The sequence below is a fragment of the Stegastes partitus genome, unplaced genomic scaffold, assembly GCF_000690725.1.
Source record: "Stegastes partitus isolate 25-593 unplaced genomic scaffold, Stegastes_partitus-1.0.2 Scaffold315, whole genome shotgun sequence".
Lineage (NCBI taxonomy): Eukaryota > Metazoa > Chordata > Actinopteri > Pomacentridae > Stegastes > Stegastes partitus.
The window spans coordinates 483,282-503,893 of NW_007578046.1; the positions used below are offsets into that span (position 1 = coordinate 483,282).

The following is a 20,612-nucleotide window of genomic DNA, read 5'->3' on the forward strand; positions in this document are numbered from 1 at the left end:
GACATGACACTGATGTACCTCTGACTGGTGAAATGATTTACTTTTATTGCTGTCTCCTTTGCCATCTGTATCACTTCTCTTTAAATACAAGCCAGCAGCTGCTGGTCAACCAGACAGTGCTATTTTATTTGAACACTGGCCCTACTGTGGGCACCAGGAATGCCTCAGAGTTATTTGAGAGCAGACATATAATTATACCATTAGACTGACAGTGATGCTCGCAGTGAAATACTAAGGTTTTATTTTGCTTTCCCTAATCAAAGCGGATCTCAATTTCTGTTTTTGGGAGGGGGCGCAAACGGCTGTGACATCCGGATCTTGCTCTCCTCCCCTTTCCATCCCGTCCTCCATTCTCCTTGTGAAGCCAACTCATGCAGGCGCCTGGTCAAAGCACACATGTGCTGACGTCACGCGGGCTGCTTGTGGGCTGACGTCGGTGTTCAGACTCGAGCCATATCAGAGGGGCGAATGGGCCCCAGTCATTGCGGCTGCCTGGTAGCACAGTCCACAATGGCTCCTGTTCAGACCTCATGTCCCATAACCGCAAGCAGTGCTAGAGTGTGTGTACGTGCGTGCGTGTGTGTGTGTGTGTGTGTGGGTCAGTGTGTGCACGTGTCTGCGCTTGCATCAACTATCTCATGCCAGACATATCTGATGCAACAGCGGATCAAGGGATCAGTATGTCATTTCTGAGAATAGTCTTCACTGTCCGTGTCCATTCACTGTGGAAGAGGCCTAAGTGTGGGCTGATACAGCCAGATGTGACTAGATTAGCAGCTGTCCACAGCCTCTATTGTCTGCTGCTGCATGTCCGGTGGCTTCAAGAGGACAGAAGGGCAAGAGAGGAAAGGGACTATGAACTGATGGAGAAGTTATTTCATCATTTAGCTTATTCTGGAGATAACTATTCGGGGTCTTCTTCTCTGTATTCCCTCAGCTAGTCTCCAACTTTACATCTCAGGGAGCTCAGCCTGAGGATTGATAATGTGTCATTGGATCCACTAGTGGATCAATGTCCTCGGAGCCCACTAGGGGCTGGCTACTGGCAATCCATCATCAGGGGTCACAACACATTTAGCCCTGTCTCACAAGCACGCATTGACATTCAAGTGCCATGGTCAAACAGAGGGAGGAGGAGGACAGTGTTAAGTTATGTTAGTTGGCTGGCTGAGAGCAGCGTGATTTAACCTCTGAAGCCTCTGATGAGGCTGCGACCGTAGCTTGTCAGAAGGAGGCTTTTTGCTTTAACCACTTCATCCCACGCATCACCAACACAGCTTTACCAAAGTCAATGAAATATTTATATACAAAGATAGTTGCAGAAAGGATTCAGTCACAGTTCTTTTATTTGACCCACATTTGGGTTATTTAGTGTGTGAACGTGTGCTTATTTACATTTAATGCACTTTTTGCTTCCAAACATGACACCCGATCGTGCTGCAAACACATGCCTTGTTGCTCCACTTCAAAAGTGAGTGTAATCTTGTCTTTGTCCTTGTCATGGTGGACTAGAGTAGCTGTCTCCAAAGTGACAGCACAGTAGCCTCCACTGGGTCCAGGCTGTCACCTTTCAGTCGAGCTGTTGTCTGTCCACCCTCTCACATCTGGATCCAATAGGAGCGGCTTCCTCCTCTGAAGGAGGGACACATATAAATAGCCAGGCAGCTGTAACCACACCATGCAGCGCAGCCTGGATGTTAGTTCATTTGTTTACTGCTGTCCTTCTCTTGCGCTACCCGCTCAGATATGGCATTCTGATATTCCTATCCCCGTGCGTGCACCCCACCCCCGTGTCCCTCAACTCCACCTCTTCCCCGCCGATGCCTGGGCTGTGGTGTGACTGACGCACGTACGCTAAACGCCGAGCGCACGTCCACACAGCTCCGTGCCCATCTGTGGAAAGTTTGAGTGGAATGGGGCCAGCGTTGAAACGCAGGCGAGCAGAGGATGGGTGGTGGGTGGGCTGAAGGTGGCCTGCGTGGGCTGCAACCTGTGGGCTGGGGAGGGGAAATACAATATCCTGGTTATAGCTGAACAACTAAATGTGCTGCTTTTATAAGATAAGGAGCATGGGAACAGCTCCATTACTAGTACAGAGATTATGTAACCGTGGCATACCTTAATTTTGCAGACATATACCGGCTGTGCATGTGTGTGTATATATATATAGTCGCATCCGGTGTCCTCATTTCAGATGTGTGATGTCGACACGGGAGACATGTCATTTGGCGAGGGTGTGTATGCAGCGAGGTTGAGGCTGGCTTTTTCTTTTTGTATCCTAAAACTGACCCTTGTCACTGTGTCTGCCATATGTGCGTACATGCCACTGATTTAACACATGCCCCTTTTGTATGACACATGTGCATGTCTCGCCACAGAAACCCAGGCCAAGCTCCACCCTCCCAAATTAAAACTCATTCCAGCAAGAGGTGGGTCTGTTCAGCTTTGCTCCTCGACCCTTCCTTGCTTGTCCCCTCGTCGGTTTGGGGCTGCAGAGACAGGGGGGAGGAGGAGGAGGAAGAGGAGGAGGAGGAGGAAGAGGAGGAGGAGAGGGATGTTTGGGAGAGTGTGTGTGTGAGGGGGGGACAGCCGAAGCTCTTGCTTGAGTGAGTTTTAATTTGTGCGCCTACAGCAGAAGACGCTGCAGAGTGGTGTAGTTGGGGAAACAGATGCATTAGCGGTCATACACAAATTCACCTCAAACTAGACACAAACACGTCCGTCACTGTACAAACACACACGCGGTGACACTTCTTATTGCACCTCTGTGTGGTCTGAACGGTTCTGGCACTTTGTTTTTCTCTCCTGTCTGATTGATCAGTTTATAAACCTCTGCGGCGCGCCGGAACGAGCTGCTCAGCGACCCCAGCCTGTTTGCTCTGCCCCGTTTTTTGTTGCTCCTTTTTAACGTAGGTTACAAAAATGTTTGGGTATAAAAACACAAAAGGTCTCCTCCTATTTGCGGCCCTGTGAAGAGCACGGGGGAGAAAAGCAAATGTTACAGCAGCGAATCTCATGTTGCTTTGAAAGCATGCCTCGAGAGTCCGCATGTGTGTCCGTGTGATGTGGTAAAAACGCAGAAACATGGAGGTTGTGTTCCAGGGATGGAACTTGAGAATGTCCCCGTTCCCCTCTTGCTGGCCTCTGAGGAGGAGCCACCAGCGCTTGCTCCTGCCCCCGCTCTGCTTTGCGCCTGCCTTCCCCTGCCAGACGCATAGCTTCAGTTTCCCTCCCAGGCCACAAGGGTATCAGGTTTGTTTTGGAGGGGAGGGTGGGGAAGGAGGGGTGGGAGGAAAGGGGACAGGGATGAGGAAGGCTGGCATATGTGAGGAGAATTAGGCGGACAAAGCTTAGCATTGGTGCGGGATGGAAATGGTTAGACTCAGGAGAAGGGACGCATGAAGAGATGGAAGGGAGGGGGGACAAAGAAGAAGAAGAAGAAGGAGAAGAAAAAAAAAAGAACAAACAAGTCCCTCCTGGCCCGTTGCTGCCCCTGACCCCTTATCCATAAATTCCATGCCAGCAGCTGGAGTTGTGAAGCGGCCATTTTATGAATGAGGGTGAGAAGGAGAGAGCGAGAGACAGAGAGGAATAAGGCAGGAGAGAGAGCGAGAGGGGAGGCGGGTCAGGTTGTGTTTAGTGTATGTGTGTGGGTGGCTGAGACGCGGCTCAGAGGCGCTTGTGGTGGAGTTGGTTATGTGTATGTGTGTGTATGAGTGACTGTTCAGGCTTTGTGTGTTTGTCTTTTGTTCATGCCTCTGCTAAGACACTGTGCAGTCTGGAACAAAAGGCCCAATTTGGGCTTTGCTTCCGCCTGAGGCTGCTCGCTTAGCAGCCACCGCAGATCAGTTGTCAGAACGCGGAGTGACAGACACACCTCAACACTTTTAGAAAGTCTTTGCCGGCTTCAGTGGATAGAGTCTTTCTGATTTTTTTTTTGCATTTGTTTAGAGGTGGATGTCTGTGAACATCATTTTTTATTCTTGTCGCAGTCACACCAACAAAAAATCCACAGTTTTAAAGTGGAGTTTCAGAAGATCATCAGACAAGTTCACTCTAGTTTATTTGCACTGGTATTACATTTAAGCCTTCCAGTGAATACGAAAACCATTTATTCTTATCCCAGTTAACATGCACAGGTTATTTCCTTTCTCGGTGGGAGGTGTTGGTGAAGACCAATTTAGTCACATATTTATTTCCAAAATGTTAAGAGACCTTGTTTCTGTTGGTAGCAGAAACAAAAACATTAACACTCTGAACCCCAAAATCCACTTTTGGGTTAAAAACAAAAAGTCATCTTGAAAAGCATCCCTAAAATGACACTTTTCAACTTTCTAAATGTCTAATCTGTGAAGTGCTGTTACATCAAGTAGACTTAACCAAGTCTAAGCTTGCAAATCATCACATTTCATCAAAATCCTTTTATTCTACATGTCCTGTTTAAAATTTGCCGAAATGTAAACCGTCTGCAGAATCCAGATTCTGTACAAAAATAAAAGTTCTGTTCTCCTCAGTGCAAACGTCAAGCCATCAGTGACTCTGTGACCAACACTTCTGTGACTTCTTGCTGAGCTGAGCTGAACTGCAGGTTGTGTTTACTCAGAGCAGAGGAGACAAGTATGGAAACAAGTTTAAAATGTAAATAGTAGATCATCTATAGCATGTAAAGTCACTTTTTTTCTTACAGTATCGGGAAAAATGTTGTAAATCCAGTTTGTAATATAACTAATTTAAAAAACAAACTTGTCTTTTCCTGTTTTTATAATTTCTGGCTTTGTAGCTGTGTCACACTGCATTGAAGACAGTTTTGAATTCTCTCCACCTATAGCAATGGTTGTGCTGTTTCCATAGAGATTCAGAACTTAATAATGCAGTGAAAACTGAACTCACAGTGAACTAAAATGTGAAAAGAATAAAAAATGCTCAGAAATTGCTTTGGGTTCAGAAGGTTAATTGTGTAATGAAGCATTCTTGAGTGGATCTGTTTCCTCTTAGCTTCCTTGCTCTCTGAAGCAGCAGTCAGTAGAACACAAAGTCGTTCTTGAATATCTTCAAGAAAACTGTATCCGGGCCAACATGGCATAGTTTATTTTTGGGTGAGCACTGTTGCATTCTTGTTTTTGTTGTCTTTGAGGTCAGTGAAAGCTTATCTTTTGTTCTCCCTTTCTGAGGAAGTGTATGGATGCTCTTGACACGAGGTGTTGAGCTGCCAGCGTTTTATTGATCCTTTGCTCCCATCACTTGCCGACTTGTGTCGACCCTTACACCCCTGTCACAGTGACGGCACGGCCATCCTCCGGTCTCTGTGGGGAGTTGGGGGCGTACAATGCATGTCGCATGATGCATATGTTTGATGCGTGATGGACCAAGGGGAGTCTTGTGTCAAGTGAGACGGGTCCATCACTTCATGTGTATTCTCCCTTGTGCTGCAGTGCTATTCAAGTGACTTCTCGCTGTTGGTGAATACGTCTACAGGACCTGTGGGCTTATTCACCAATGTTGGGCTTCACAAAGGTCGTATTGAAAGTCTGCGGGACCTTTGTGAAGGCAGACAAGAACTGCCACAGGGAGACGAGCTATGTGAACTCGCTGGCTTGTTCTACAGTTGGCAGTAATTACATTTTATTTTATTTTATTGTGGCTGACATGATTTGATGTCGTCTTTTTACTACTCTGTAAAATATAAATATTTAACACCAGACACAAGACTGGAATTGGTTTCTTACGTATCATCAATTAATAATCAGCGGCTAATATTTTAGAGAACCAGTTAGCCCACGTGAACAAGGTCAGGGATAGTGCAACCTCTGTGTTGTCATGGTGATCCCAGCCCCCTACTGTCATCCACAGAGCAGTAGGTAGCAGGTGCCATTAGCCAGTCAGTCACTCAGTCAGTCAGTGCTGGTCGTGCAGTGCTGTAGGTAATGAGAGCTGACACAGAGTGACAGTGCAGACAGGAGGACATGCTGTCACTGCGGCTCAGGGACATGAGGACGTCCTCTGGTGTTGTTTACTCCTCACTGTGTACATTAACTCTACTGATCCTGCCAGGGATGCTGGCTGCCTTTTCCTGCTTTTCCCCCCTCTCTCCCAACCTCTACCCTCAAGGCTACAGAGAGGAAGCAGCTTGGCCTGGAGACGATGCAAAACTCTGTTTACGCACTGGGCATGCGCTGCGTCCAAGGTACATTGGGAACACGGTGTTTGAGCTGGGTGAGCTCACTTGCACTCGGGGCAACTCGATGAACTCGTATAATTTGCCCTCGAGGACAGGCGACACACACATGCATTAGGTGTGCTCAGCGATGCCAACATGTAGCAGGAATGTGCTCCTGCAGGCAGAATGGGGCAGGGAAGAAATACTGCAGCGTTAAATCTGGTCCGGAGGGCGGTCTGATGCTGTCATGATCCTCTGATGTCATGCAGAAACAAGCCATGCAAATTATTTGTTTATTCAGACTCACAGAAAGGCAATGATAACAACTCTGATAACATATTAGTCATCTATTTCACTGATGAAGCGGCATTGCTGATGCTCACTAGCTCCAGGTTCTCAAGTGTTTTAAATTGCTGTGTGTATTTGACATTTTATATATAAATAATTAAATACATAAACAATTCATCAGTAAACCCTCTAAACCCAGAAACCTGGGTCCGTACGACATGTTATCTTTAAAAATATAGTCAAAGTTACATCATTTTGTTGGAGCCAGAAACTGTACAAACATAAAGAATAGATGGATTTTTAACTTTGAACTCCTTGAGCTGCTCCTCTAAGGTGTACAGTTAAGTTGGACAACATAACCAAATCTTAACTCCACTGCAACCAACATTCACATGACAGAAATTTAGCGACTTTTTTAGCTGATCTGGGCTGAACTGCACGCTGTGTTTACATATAGAGCAGACAGGAGACAGGCATGGAAACAAATCAAAAATGTAAATAGTTAAATATTTATACTATGCAGAGCTACATTTTTTCCCTCCTGTATTGGTGACACCTGCACAAAAATGTTTTTTGTAAAATATGTAATCAAAGAAATTCTCCTTTCCTTTTTTCTGGTTTTTTAATTTGTTGTAGTGGTGTCAAACTGCAAAGCACATTTTTAAGTTCTCTCCACTTCTAATCATGGTTGTGCTGTTTCCATAGAGGTGCAAGACTTTTATATTGCAGTGAAAAATGAGCCCCCAGTGAGTAAAAATGTCACCGGGGTAATAAATACCCAGAAACTGTTCGGGTTCAAAGGGTTCATTGAGACGACACTTTATTTTAAGGCTCTCTGATTTTTTCTAAAAAAAGACAAATTCTACTGTTCCACTTAAATCTGAATGAACTGGATTTTTTTTTTCAAAATAAGTAGAATTTAAAGCTTGCCTGTAGATTTTTTTAATTTATATATTTTTTCCATTTTCAGCTGAGCTTCTTTGCTCAGATTAAAAGACTCTTGGAAATGCACCAACTGAGCACTGATTGTTGTTTGAACTATAATTAGTACAAGTTTAGCCCTTCATAAAAAACTGTGAAAATTATTCAGAAATGATTCTAAAATTACGGACCTATAATGTAACAGATTACTTATTAATGCAAGTAATAACAGATTACTAATTATTTTAACTAATATCCTTTCTGTGAAGTGTTGTGTTCAGTCTCTCACTCTCCGCATCCTTCCTACCAGAACAAAATAGACAACAGAAGCGTGCTACTATATGATCGCAGCCACCTCCTTGCCAGCCTTTTCCCAACCTTTTGCTGTCTGAGAGCCCAGCAGAGAACAGTGAGGCCCTGCAGCAGTGAGCTAGTTAGGATAGCAGATAACTGTTAGTGCAGCAGACTGTATAGTACACACAACACACACACACACACACACATACAACTCCTCTGAGAGGGGTCAGGGCAGAGTAATAGTAGCTCTAATCAAACCACCACAAGACAAAGCAGTGCCTGGAAATTTGGCCATGGAAAAAGGCCTGAAGTCAGAGCCAGCACTTTGATGGCTTCCTTTTGAGTGGTAGTTAAAGGATATGGTCTCCTGTTTCCTGTGTTTGCTCCTTCTCGCTGTGTGTGTGCGTGATTGATGGCTCATTGATTGAGCAGCGTGCTCCCATTCCCTCTCTCAGCCAGCTATCTGTCCCCTGGCTGTATGTAGCCAGCCAGCCCAGCACCAGCTGTTTGAAAGTATGCGAGTGTGTGCGCACATTCATGTTTGTCTAAGTGCATACTGGTGGAAATCACTGATCCAGCAGGTGTGATCCCTCCTCTCCCGTGGCATCTTGTTGTGGTCTTATTGTTGAAAATCGAGGGCTAGATAATGTGTAACTCAAAGCACATTCCGGCTCAGGTAATATTTAACAGAAATATTGCATTATTAATTCAAATGTGACAAAGGCTCTTTGTGTATTCACACAGCACTAAAATCAAGTGCTGCCTGTTACTAGGCATAGTATTTTCTTTTGCTGAAACGCTTCCAGAGCTGCAGCGCTGCTACCTTGGAACATTAAATATAGCCTCAGGCTTTCCTTTTGTTGCCGGTTATTATCAGTTTAGCAGCATTCAGTCCAATAATTGTTAACACGACATTTGCAAAAATAACTGTATTCATTTATTGTATCCAGGGAGAGTGCAGTAGCTGTCAGGTAGATATAGAATCAATTCATCCTACATGTGCGGCGTGTACTGTTGGTGCAGTGTCCTCTTTACGCAGGTTCCCACACGTATATCAGAGGAATAGAGTGATCTGTTCAGAATTGCATAAAACAGATGTAAAGTGATCTGTTTGAGGAAACCCTCAGGCTGGATGAAACCGAGCTGAAGGAATGATGATGGGAATGATGATAAGTGTGATATTTTATTATAAGCTCAGACTGTGAGAAATGATGAATTGTTTGTGGCACTTTGCTGTTTTTTTCTTTTTCTTTTTTAATTAAAAATGTTTTGTCTGCACTACTGGTTGAGTAAATTCAGAAGAAGAATCTGTTCTGCTCACATATCTCAGCCATTTACGAGGCACCGTGGATTTTAGGTCATAACAAGTTGGAGAAAAAAAAAAAAAAGAAGGTTCCCCAGACTGGTGTTTACCTTCTCATTGAATGTGTTCAACATGTCTGCAGTGCAGTGTGCCTTTATCCCACGGCTCAGGCCCCCTGTTGGTGCTCTAATACTCCTGCAGCCTCGGTCCCTTGAGTTGTGTGAAGCCTGAAACAACAGGAAAACAAAAGCATATTTTTCTGGGCAGGGGGTGCCAAAGTGGGCCACAGTGCCGTGCGCTCCGCGTCCATGTCCCCAGTGAAGGAGAGAGTTGTCTGAAGCCTGCAGAAGAGAGAAAATGAGGAGGGGGAAACCGGCCCACTGTTTTTAAACTGTGTCTTTATGTCTCCCCTGACTGTGAATGTGCCACGGCATTTCACAATGGAGGCCATTGTTTGTTTGGGGGAGAAAGCGTGGGCATTTTGTTTCAATCATTTCTGGAAGTCTTATGTTTGACATGGTGGGGGCTTAGCACTTCCTGTGGTTGGAGGAAGGCTTGTTCTCTGTGCCCATTTCCCTGCCTCCCTACTGGCATCTGTCCTCTCTGCCCTCTGAGTCGGGTTTCGAATGCTCTAATGTACTGTGTGTGTTGACACCTGTGGAGTTTTTCTTCGGATGAGGCTGCAACTTATTGGATTATCTTCATAGTTGGGAAAGTTCTGGTTTAGCAACTGTTCTTTTCTGCCTTGTTGGCCTGAGCTGAAGGTGGTGTAAAATGCGCTCTTTGTGGAGTCTGCACACTCGATCCTTCTCCATCTGCCCATTACACCCATCAAACCTCCCGACACTGTGCTTCCCAACTACTGCAGCCTCCTCGATTCCTCTTGCAGTGCTGTCTTACGCACACTCACTCCTCCTTACTTTAAGAGCTAACCTCTTGTGGAGGGATGTGATCCTGGAGTGTACGTCGCATGTGATTGTCGCAACACTTTTGTCACCTTCCCTCAATCCTTTGCCCCAGACATGAAACACCTGTCTGGCACGGCGGTAGATCCCTGTGAATTAGATCCTCTTCAAAAAAAAACCACATCCTTCTGCTACAAGTCTGTTCTAATACACTGGATAAATAGATGGTCTTCTTCTTCCAGCACATCTTTTTTACATTAGGCAATTATTTCTCAATATGCCTCTTCATAGGCGCTCGTTTCTCTTTGTTTCTCTCCCTCTTTCTCTTTTGCGCTGAGAATCCTTTTGTTTCATCACTGGAGATGGATTTCAGCGAGGCCCAGCTGGTACCGTCTTCTCGTGAAAGTGTCAAACCTTGACTTTTACAATAACATAAGCATGACAACCGCTTCGCTTGTGTTAATTAAGAAACGCTTGCTCGAGTCTCAAAGCTTGAAAAAAAAAAAAAAAACAACACACACACTACCGTGGCATATTTCCCGTGTGTGTTCATATTTGTGTGTGTGTCACATTCTGCTTCATGCTAACAGACCACACACTGACCCATCAGGGAGCACATGGTGGATGTTAATGATAACTAAGTGTGATGTGGCAGAGGAGGGGGGACTTTGAAGAGTTCGCTCTACAGCCCTTGTGTTCATGCCACTTCCTGTGAGTGTCACACGAGGAGCACGGTGCTTCCACACAAATGGAAGAGCAAAAACACACACCGCTGCTATCTAGATAAATAGATAGGATTAGCCAAGCCTCCGCACTCTACATGCTTTAATAGTTCTTTTATCCTCCTCTGGTTTTCTTGCTCCTTCCCTTCCTCTCTCTTCCCTCCTCCTGAAGCTGCTGAGGTCCCTAAAAGGGGCAAATGAAGCTGAATGTATTTGTGTGTGTGATGGGAAGAGAGAGGGAGAGAGAGAGAGAGAGAAGAGGAGGAGGAAGAACTGAACTCTCCGCCCACCGTGAAAAGAGGAGGTGAAAAATGGGGATAGAACCATGATGTCACCGGCAGCCAATAGGAAGTGTGGGCTGGGGACTGTTTAAGGCCCGTCAGCTGTCCTGCTCCATCCACATCGGCTGTCCTGCTCTGCTGTCAGTACAGTGAGGCCAGGCACCGCTTTATCCGTTCTCTGCCCCATCTCTGGCCTCTAGCCTCTGACCTTTGACTGACCGACCCGTCCTCAGCCTCCATAGCCAAACCCCGCAAGCCAAGTCTATGTATGGCATGTACAGCTCTTGAGCTCGGTTTTTAGTCGATACTACTGTTGATTTGCCACTGAAACCCTATCCTTAACCCAGATACGGTCGAGATTAGATAGGGGACTGCAGTTTGTCACTTATATACTTATATGGTTTCCACACTCTCTGAATCACGGTAGTGTTTGTGTTTGAGGCCAGAAGTGAGCGGGGGACCTGCGTCACGGTAAAATTTGATTAACACCGAAACTTGGGTCAAAAAGAGGAGCTGTGTCTACACTGAGTCTGAGAGTGAAACTCGATGAAGGTGATATAACCTCTAGTTTGTCGAGAGACTTGTAAACAGTGACGCTTTCTTTTTTTCACGCTCCACTGCGAGACTTTGTGCAACTGACATACCTGCTATAGTTTGCTTTAGTTACAGAAACACTGATGAGAATAAGTTGGGAGTTCATTGTCCGCTGCGCTGTACTGACTTTTTTTTGTGTAAATGTTGTCTTTACATTTACAGCACATGGATACGGTTGACATTATGTTCATGTTTAAGGTATCGCAGCCTTTGCTTTTGGTATTTCGGCGTTCTCTTTGATGTGACGGGATCAAATGAAAACAGCTCATTGTTGAACACTGCCAAACATTTCCCGTCATTGGTCCTCTTTGGCCTTATCAGTGTCCATGTCAGCAGTAAGTGCCTCTATTCTTCTGTGTTGTTCCGCTGCCCATTAAGTACCTGCAGGCTGCAAGCTTTTAACTCCTTGTTCAGATAGCAAATAGACAAAAGCAAGCATGTGGTTTTGCGTATTTATAAGAAAAAGACAAACTCCTGACAGGCTGTGAAATGAAACTTTGTGTTTTCATAGTTATTGGATCAATACAATGGTGTTTTTTTTTTCTCCTGTGATTCCGCGAGGGACTGCGGTATCTAATCAGAGCATTACAGTTGAAAGCCTCAAGTCTCCTTGCAGACTCTCCAGTTGGAGAGAACAATCTCAGCATCTCGTCGAAACAGATGTTAACTCTGGACATGACTGGCCCGGTGGAACCTGCAGCTTGCCCCCGTGTTTTTTTTTAAAATTTTAATCAAATGCAGCTTCACAAAAAGTATCGTGTGTACCCTTAAAAAACTTCAAAGTCGAGGGGAGTAAAATATCCTCTAAATCCAGGTGGCGTAGTTGAAATGGTTAATGAGACTGGACAGAACGTGTGCCACTGAGGTGCCAAACACTGAGGTGTACATCCCAAAGAAAAGAGAGACATGCACTGAAGAGATGGGCTGAGCAACGGCATTTCACCGCAGTCTGTCTGTGCGTGCCAACAGCCAGCCACTGTCATTTGAAAGACAAGGAAACTGCAGTCAAACACACAGAGACTGCAATGTAAGCTCCAGATGTGGTACCACGCGCCTACTGCCGATTTTCACGCATATATAAAATGTTTTTATTTAATGTCATTTATGTAATTTCATATAAAGTTTAGAATTTACTGCCCACTGGCTATCAGCGCAGTAATCGACTAATGGCCTCCTCAGTGTTTGCGAAACACTCCATTCTAGCCCGGCAGGAATGCTCGTAATGAACACAAAGTTATCCCCGTCAGCTTTTTAGCTCAAGGCAAATGTTGCTGCGCTTAATCAGGATTAGGGCCTCCTTGAAGTTGATGTTAAATGAAGATGTGTCATTTTGAATCCAGACGTCATGCCAGCAGAGAGAATGTATGCCGGACGGCGTGCCAGCATGAAGTCTGGGCACCGTGCGTCGCAAAGTTGTAGATGGTCATTTACAGAAATAGGCCTTGGCATCAGAACCGCTACTATTCTGGTGCTCTGGTGATGATAGGCTAAGTTTGAGTACGGAGTAAAAATGTTGCACAGAGTACTGCACATTGTTGCTTGCGACATTTCAGCGGTGCTTTAATTCAAGAGTCGCGTTTTGGAAAAACGGTGTTTATTGAAGTGCCGCCGAGTCAGTTTGAATATGTTGAGAATCAACATTGGTCTATATGGCTCTCTGGGCTGCTGCCTGTCTGAGTACACAGCCAGGTTTTAGACTGTGCCTGCAAACATCCAGCACCAAGAGCCAAGAGAAGCAGTAAGTTGTTCATTTTTATGTGACCAGTTTTGCTTTTCTGCAGCGTTGCATAATAAAAAACTGTGTTTGACGGACAGCACGTTCCACTCGTAGCCAAGCCTGAGTTCTTAGCGATTGTCTTTCATGGTTGCCTCTTCTGCATTCACAGGAGGTATTAGAGTGCAGTGTGTAGGAGGCTGAAGGGATGTGAGGGGCTTGACACGCTCTCACTAACCCCAACCAGTCACCCTGCTAGCAAAATAGCCAGCCAGCGTAGCACTGCCAGGAAACATGCTGTATTTAATGAAGCAGATCTGGGAAGTCAGGTATTTTTAGAAGCCACGTTAAGTGAGAGGAAACACCTCAGAATCTGTGAAAAAAAACAAAAAAAAACAAACACTGCTTAAGTTCTCCCCAAACTTACTTTTTTCCCATACCGATGTCTGCCTCAGCAGCTTATTTAGATAGTCACTTTCACTGCCAGTCACTGCAAACTACCACATCAGCATCAGATATGCATTAGGTGATGCGTCATCGGATGATAAAACAACACATAACGCTGTGCCATTCATTTGTATGATTGCTTCAGTGGGCATGTTTTTTTGTTTTTTTTTTACACCCCCTCTACATCATGACAGCAGCTATGTGAGTCCTCAGGATAAGTTGGAGAGTTGCCTGATTTAATAAGGAAGTTTTCCACAGAGGCTTGTCTTCATGCTACAAATAAGACTTCAGGGGGGATGAGTTGGGACTCTGGGACTTGTATCCTACCACAAGCCAGGCTCACAGGGATTCAGAAGTTCAGCTTGGGTTCACACTCAGCTACAGGGTATGACCCCAGCTATCACTTCTACACACCATCATTTGGATTCAGATTTTTTTTTTTAAAGGATTTGAAAAATGACGAAGACAAGAAATCAGTACGAGAATAGTTGGCAATTAATTGTTTGTCAAACATCTACTTGAATAACTGACCAATGCTTTTAGCTGTACATTAATTGCCTCAGGCTTGAGGTAAAATGAAGAGTCAGTGGGTGTTGAGATACCTTAATGTTTGATACTGACACATCACTACCGATCATATTATAGATTTTATTAACCATAACATGGCCTCATGACTGCTAATACTTAATACTTTGTTGGAATTAATTGTGCCCATTATTATCTCTGTCTATGCACATTGCAGTCGTCATTGTGCTGGGGAAATGTCAGCTAAAATGGATATTCTTACTCACTTTTTCCACTGTTTTAACACATCTGTAATAGCTTTCAGGCCATCCTTTACCTCTGCAGTGATAAAAACGCAAAGTTGTTACACATGTAATGGCGCTTCATACCTGTGTCCATTTAGTGAGTGCAATCAATCAACAACAAAGCAACAACAACAACAGCAGCAGCAGCTGCAGATCGAGCCAAGGCCTGAGGGCCGAAGGAAGGTGTGTGTGTGTGTGTGTGTCTGTGTGTGTGTATGTGCGTGCGTTGTTGTTGTTGTGACTGAACGCGAGTGAGGGGAAATGCCACGCATGCCTGAACACACAGACCAGCACATAGTTGTGTGAAAAACACATTGCTGTTCTTTAGAGGGCATGGGAGTGGAAGAGACCCAGAAACACTGGGACAGGGAGGAATGGGCTCACACACACCTTTGTGTGCAGGCCTGAACAGAGCTTTAGCCAAGCTCATCTGAGCCAGCTGTCTGCATGAGAAAATCACATCGTGATGCCGCTCAGTGTTTCCCTTTCCCTTCTAAACAAAACCCCCTCTGATCAGCAGAACGGTCGATCTTGCCGAACACATGCAGCCAGACGCACTCTGTCTGAAAAGGTGAAAAACAGCACTTTAGATTAGATCAGTCCATCCCCACACTTGAGACTCTATCGCTGTAGCAGTAAGACAGCACTGGAATCTCTGATGCGGTTTGCCGTTGGCTGAGAGTGGAGGAAGCATCCTCTCTCTAGCCGCCTGGGCTGATGTGGTTTAAACAAGTGTCTGGAGTGATCCACTGGGGCTCCGAGGGAGGATCGGGTTGCCGGATGAGGATGTGGCCTGATGGAGCTCAGGGAGCTGGGGGGGTCAGCCTGCAATCCAGGCTGCAGCAGCCCATGATAGGCCTGCTGTCTGCTACTGTACTTCTGTTGAGCTACCTTACTGTCTGCTCTCAGATCTGGTAACCTGAGCTCAACAGCTTTGACTGTGAACAGAGTGGGAGGCTTTGCATCCCCACAGTGCAGTGGATTATTGTAGTTTGCAGCAGAGTGAATACTTTGGTAAATGGAGGTGATGTAGAGATAAATTTAATTATGTCCTAATGGAGCTATGGCCCCATTTATATTGTGGAGCAAGGATAGGCGGTGTGATTGACACTTAATGTGCAGCTTCCACAGTAACCTCCATCATATTATTAGTCATAGCATCTATGTGCTGTTATATCCTCTTTATATATGTGCGATATTTAAAAATACACTATTTTATTTTAAATACAGGCTCATGTTTAACCAATATGTTTTTCAAATCACTCTAAGTTTGCATGTTGCCTGTTTTCTGTTTAATACCTTTATCTGAATTGCATCCCAGATTCTAAATGACTGAGTCAGGTTTTGTTATTTAGGTGAAGTTCCACTGAAAGGGTCAGCTCCGTTTACAGGAATAATTGCGCCAAGGCTTCCCGTTAAGTGAGCTACGTCTGTTCAGGTTTTTCCTCAACTTATGGTTTCTCTGAATCTGTGGAAAAGTCATGCTTAATCACTATGGTTACGACTCCCCCTCCCAAAGCCTGCTCAAGAGAGGACTTGTTTACCATCTCTGCTCCAGACTCAATAACATGTCAATCATCAGGACTGGAACCTCCCCTGCCTGTCTGCTATTGGTCCAGCCGATAGCTACCAGTTTAACCCCCACCCTCCTCTTCTCCGACACCCCACCCTCCCCAGAGCCCCACTGTGAATAATGAATGATTTCCCAACTGTCTGTCACGCTTCCTACTTATCTTCGATGACACAGGGAAAACATACTGCACTTTGATGTGTTATGAGGAATGAAAGATTTAATCTTTCGTTAGATCATTTTTATGTTTCACTGTGGCTGACACCTGAGATTGGTGATGATTATGATTGAGAAATATATCATTTTACCACATTTCTTATATTTTCACACCACACTTCATCTTCAGAGGCGGCAGTGGCCTGCTGGCAGTAAACGTGTCACCAGCCTCCCAATGTAAACACTGTAGTAGTCTACTTACACAGCATGCTCTCTAGCAAACAGGACATGACTCGCATTCAGATGAGGAGCACTGCTGCACTGCAACGCTCTTCCTCCCAAGCACCGGCGTTTTTTTTTTTTATTCTATAAAGTAATGCAGTTGTTTGGGAATCCAACTTTGAACCCATCCTCCATCCACACACCCATACACACAGACACACACACCCTTCTGAAAGCAGACAGTGTTGAAATCCAGCCATCTCGTTATCAGATGGAAGCTGCTTTTTTTGTCGATACAGACTGTGGGGTGAGGGGAGGGCTGAGGCATGATTGAGGGGCTGTGGGTCATATGACCCTGAACCCCCTCCTGAAGAAGTGCAACATGCAACCTGGCAGGAGGATAAATTTTGCATAAATCTGTTTTGGGCTCCTGTCATTTTGCACTTGTGTCCCTGCATGTTATATATCCAGTTCTCAGCCCCTTTACTTATCTCACTTTCCTCCTCTATGATCATGTTTGTAGCAAAAAATAACCTCCTCTCATGTTCCTGTAGCAGTTCCTGAAGTTGTTATTGGGGATTAACATTCTCCCCCCTTTGAATCCTGTGGCCTGGAACATTCTGCAGATTCTTCACATAGTCCGGCGACTGGACGGATACCTTTAGAACAAAAAACAAACAATGCGCAGAACTTGTCTGTCCCTCGGCCTATTAGCGATGCTTCCACACCCCCCTCGCTGCTGTATTTAACGCCGGCTGTAGGGATGCACCAGCCGCCAAGAAGGCGACTCCTCTGTGCTGACCGTTGTCTCGTTTACTATTGATGAAATGGACCTGGCCACTCCTCGTGTCGCAGTGCTCTGGTGAACAGCGGGTGCAGGCTGGTGGTTGGCTATGGTGTCTGACCTGACTGTGTTTGCTCAAAAGAGCAGGAGGGAGGAGGAGGAGGAGGAGGAGGGGGGGGGGTTGTGTAACTACTGTATGAGAGGAGCAGCATTATAAACCTCCTTACCCCCACTCTCAGCAGTTTGACTTCTTTGACTCTGCAGCCTCAGATTGTCTAAGTTTTTGTGAGTCTCACAACAGTTGCTTAATGTAGCAGAGTATGTACGTAACAGGGTCGAATCTCAAACTGCTGATGCTTCTGATTTATTCCTGTTCATATTAAGCATCCACTCAGGGGACTACGCAGATGATGGCTTGTCTTGTGAGGAGCCCCTTGTTAGGTAGTCCCTCTCCTTTGAAGTAGTGGAAACCTACAATGCCCCGCATAGCTATGTGTGGAGAGCAGCAGCGTGGAAATAGGGCTGCATTAGGAGCATCTATAAATAGGGGATTGTATCCTTGATACCACGGGTTGTTTGGTCACGCAGTGAAACCGGGTCGACTTATATGGATTTAAGGCAGCGACTCCCCCTCCCTCCGCTTTTCCTCTGGCGGAAGGTATGCATGTTTGGAATTTTTCTTCATTGAGGAATCTGTTAAAATGATGCGGAAGGAGCGGACCTCCTCCAATAACGCTCATTAGAGTTTGGCTTGGCTGCCCCCTTTTGGTAGGATTCCAAGAAAATGAAGCCTCACTTATGTTTCTCTCTTCTTCTTCTTTTTTTTTTTTTTCTCTCCTCACGCTGCAAATGTGCAACACTAATCTGCCTGCTTTAAACACACTAATGTCAGCATCATATTTCCAATCAAATCACAGCTGTTATGTGAGAACCTGTGTGTGTTGGCATTTGATGCTGTCGTTTTAAAAAAGATCTTTGCTATTTGTATTGGACCAGATCCAGGATAGTTAGATACACTATTTGTGAAGTACCAAAGAGCCACTCAACTCCTGGTGTGACAGAACATGTGCGTAGTGAGAAGCTAAACATAGCACAGGAAAGGCCATAAAGCTAAATACCTGACTTATTTGTGTCGACCTGGAAATTTCCTTACAGACAATAACTGTGGTGTGATTTCAAGGTATGTCTTATCACTATAGTAAATTCATGAAGCACAGCAGCATATTGTGCCAGGTCTGCTGAATGAGAGGCATGCCTTGTATTTTCTTTTGTCATAGAATCCTTTTCTTCAATATCATATTTGACCAAACGCGAGAAAGAATGGCAAGTATTTGAGAAACTGTCAGAAGTGGGAGTGATCGGTATCCTTTCCATATGAAGCGAAACTGGAGTTGGCACTGTGGGAGTGTGTGTTTGCTCTGCATTGCCGTAGGGCACCGTCATGTTCTTAACCTACACAGATGTTCCGTAAAGCAAGACGAAATATTCATCACGAGATCAGCTCAGGAGCCTGCTTCTTTTTCTTGACTGATTTACAAATCGAACAAAAACAAAATGACACAAAATGCTCCGAAACCTGCACTTAATTTAAAAGCACATCAACAAGCGCAGTACCTTTTCCTCTTTGTCTCTGGCACACATGAATATCCACATACCGACATGCATGTGCACACATGTTACGCACACATGCGCACTCATTCTGCATCCTGTGCTCTCCAATAATAGTATCTTGCAAATTATAACATACATGAAAGAGATTGGTAAAATGTGTTTGTCTGTATTTTTGTGTGTATGTGTGTGTGTGTGTGTGAGTGTGCACATTTCCTTTCAGCTCTGGCTTTGCACCAGGAGGCGGTTGCTAAGGAACCAGGAGTGCTGTGCCTCTTATTTCAGTTCGGTTCAGTGTAGTTCAGTTCAGTTTTATTGCCCATGTGGGGAAATTTGTCTTGCAGCAATAACAAAGAGCATAACAATAAATAGTAAACACTTAAGGCCCCCAAAATATAAACAACACAAGGATTTGGAGGCCAGCCAGGGCTTTGCTGTTTGCACAATTTCTACGATGCAGATATGGCAGATTTGAGAAAGGAAAAAAAAAAAGAGATAGATTTATGATCTGTTACAAATTTTCCCCAAAGAAATCCAAACTCTTCATTCATTTTTTTTTCTCCTCCCCCAGAGCAGCTCTTTATTTGGACAGAGACTCTTCAAACAACAATCATTAGCAGAAAAATCCCTTGTTACGAGGCCTTTCACAATCATTCATATAGGTCCACACACACACACACACACACACACACACACACATGCACACGCACACACCAGGTGCTTTTTCTATGGAGTGGACTCATCTGAAACTAGGACACCCCTGCCTGCAGTGTCTCAAGATTAGCTAGCAGTGGGAAACGTCTGCTTTCTTCCCTTTTACATCTGTTTTTCTTGAAGAGCTTCTCTGTAAATAGGCTACAGTAAAAATGTTTTTGAACATTAAAAACAGACGCCTCTCTTTTTACCAGTTTTATCTGCGTCACTGTTAATTTAAGAGTAAGAGAGATGGAATTAACCCCAGTAGTTAGGAAGACTACAAACAAAGCGCTGATCTAATCCCTGGTATGGAAAGACTTACTCTCGAATAATGAAAGCTGATACACTAATGGTCATGTTGCAAGATAAACCTGATGAACCGTCAGGATGTACAATCTGCGAAATGTACTGTCTGTCTGCCCTAAGCCATGGGAAAACTAACTATGTGTTATTGATAACATATTGCTATGTGTTTTGGTGATGCACAGTAAACAGTGAGGAGCTTCTATTATTCATGTTGCTCAAGCTTAATATGAAACACACAATCATTTTCTGTGATTTTTTTTTTTCTCCGAGCCTGCGAGGATGTACAGTTTCTCTCTCTTGAAAGCTGTAGTGATAAGTGGGAGTAGGAGTTTGATTCAAGCCGCAGTTGTCTTTTCTTTCATTGTAGCAGAATATTTTCAAAAAAGGAAGACATTGTTTTTGTCTGAACTGTGATTGAAAAGATGATTTAATATATTTTTAACAGACTTTTCAACAGCACTTTAGTTGACGATTTGGTTCATGGGAAAAGAATGGGCATACATGCGGCGCTATGTGTTTCAGAGAACAGCGGGTTTGTTCAAATTAATCATTGAACTGAAGGGAGGTCTGCTGCTTTACCAAAAAGCTCGCCTTTGATTTCTGACAGTGGCGACACTCCCTTTCCTCTGTGGTAGTTCTCTCCAAGACTGCGACTGTGCTTGCTGATAACAGTTTTGTAGCTCACTAGTCCTAAAGTCTGACACCTCTTCTCTTGTTATATCCAGAGCCCAGTCATGCAAAACAAAATCAAAGATTGTAAAAAAAAAAAGAAAAGCATCTGTCTGTCTTCACAGACTAATATTGTGCTGATAACAGAAAATCCCCCTGTACA

The 20,612-nt window shown here is 44.6% G+C and overlaps 1 protein-coding gene across 1 annotated transcript in view; it reads left to right on the forward strand.

Annotated features, from left to right (window-relative positions):
• Window positions 1-20,612, forward strand: part of LOC103358513 (insulin-like growth factor 1 receptor) — a 75,321-nt gene that overhangs the window by 30,875 nt on the left and 23,834 nt on the right. The window lies entirely within an intron of this gene.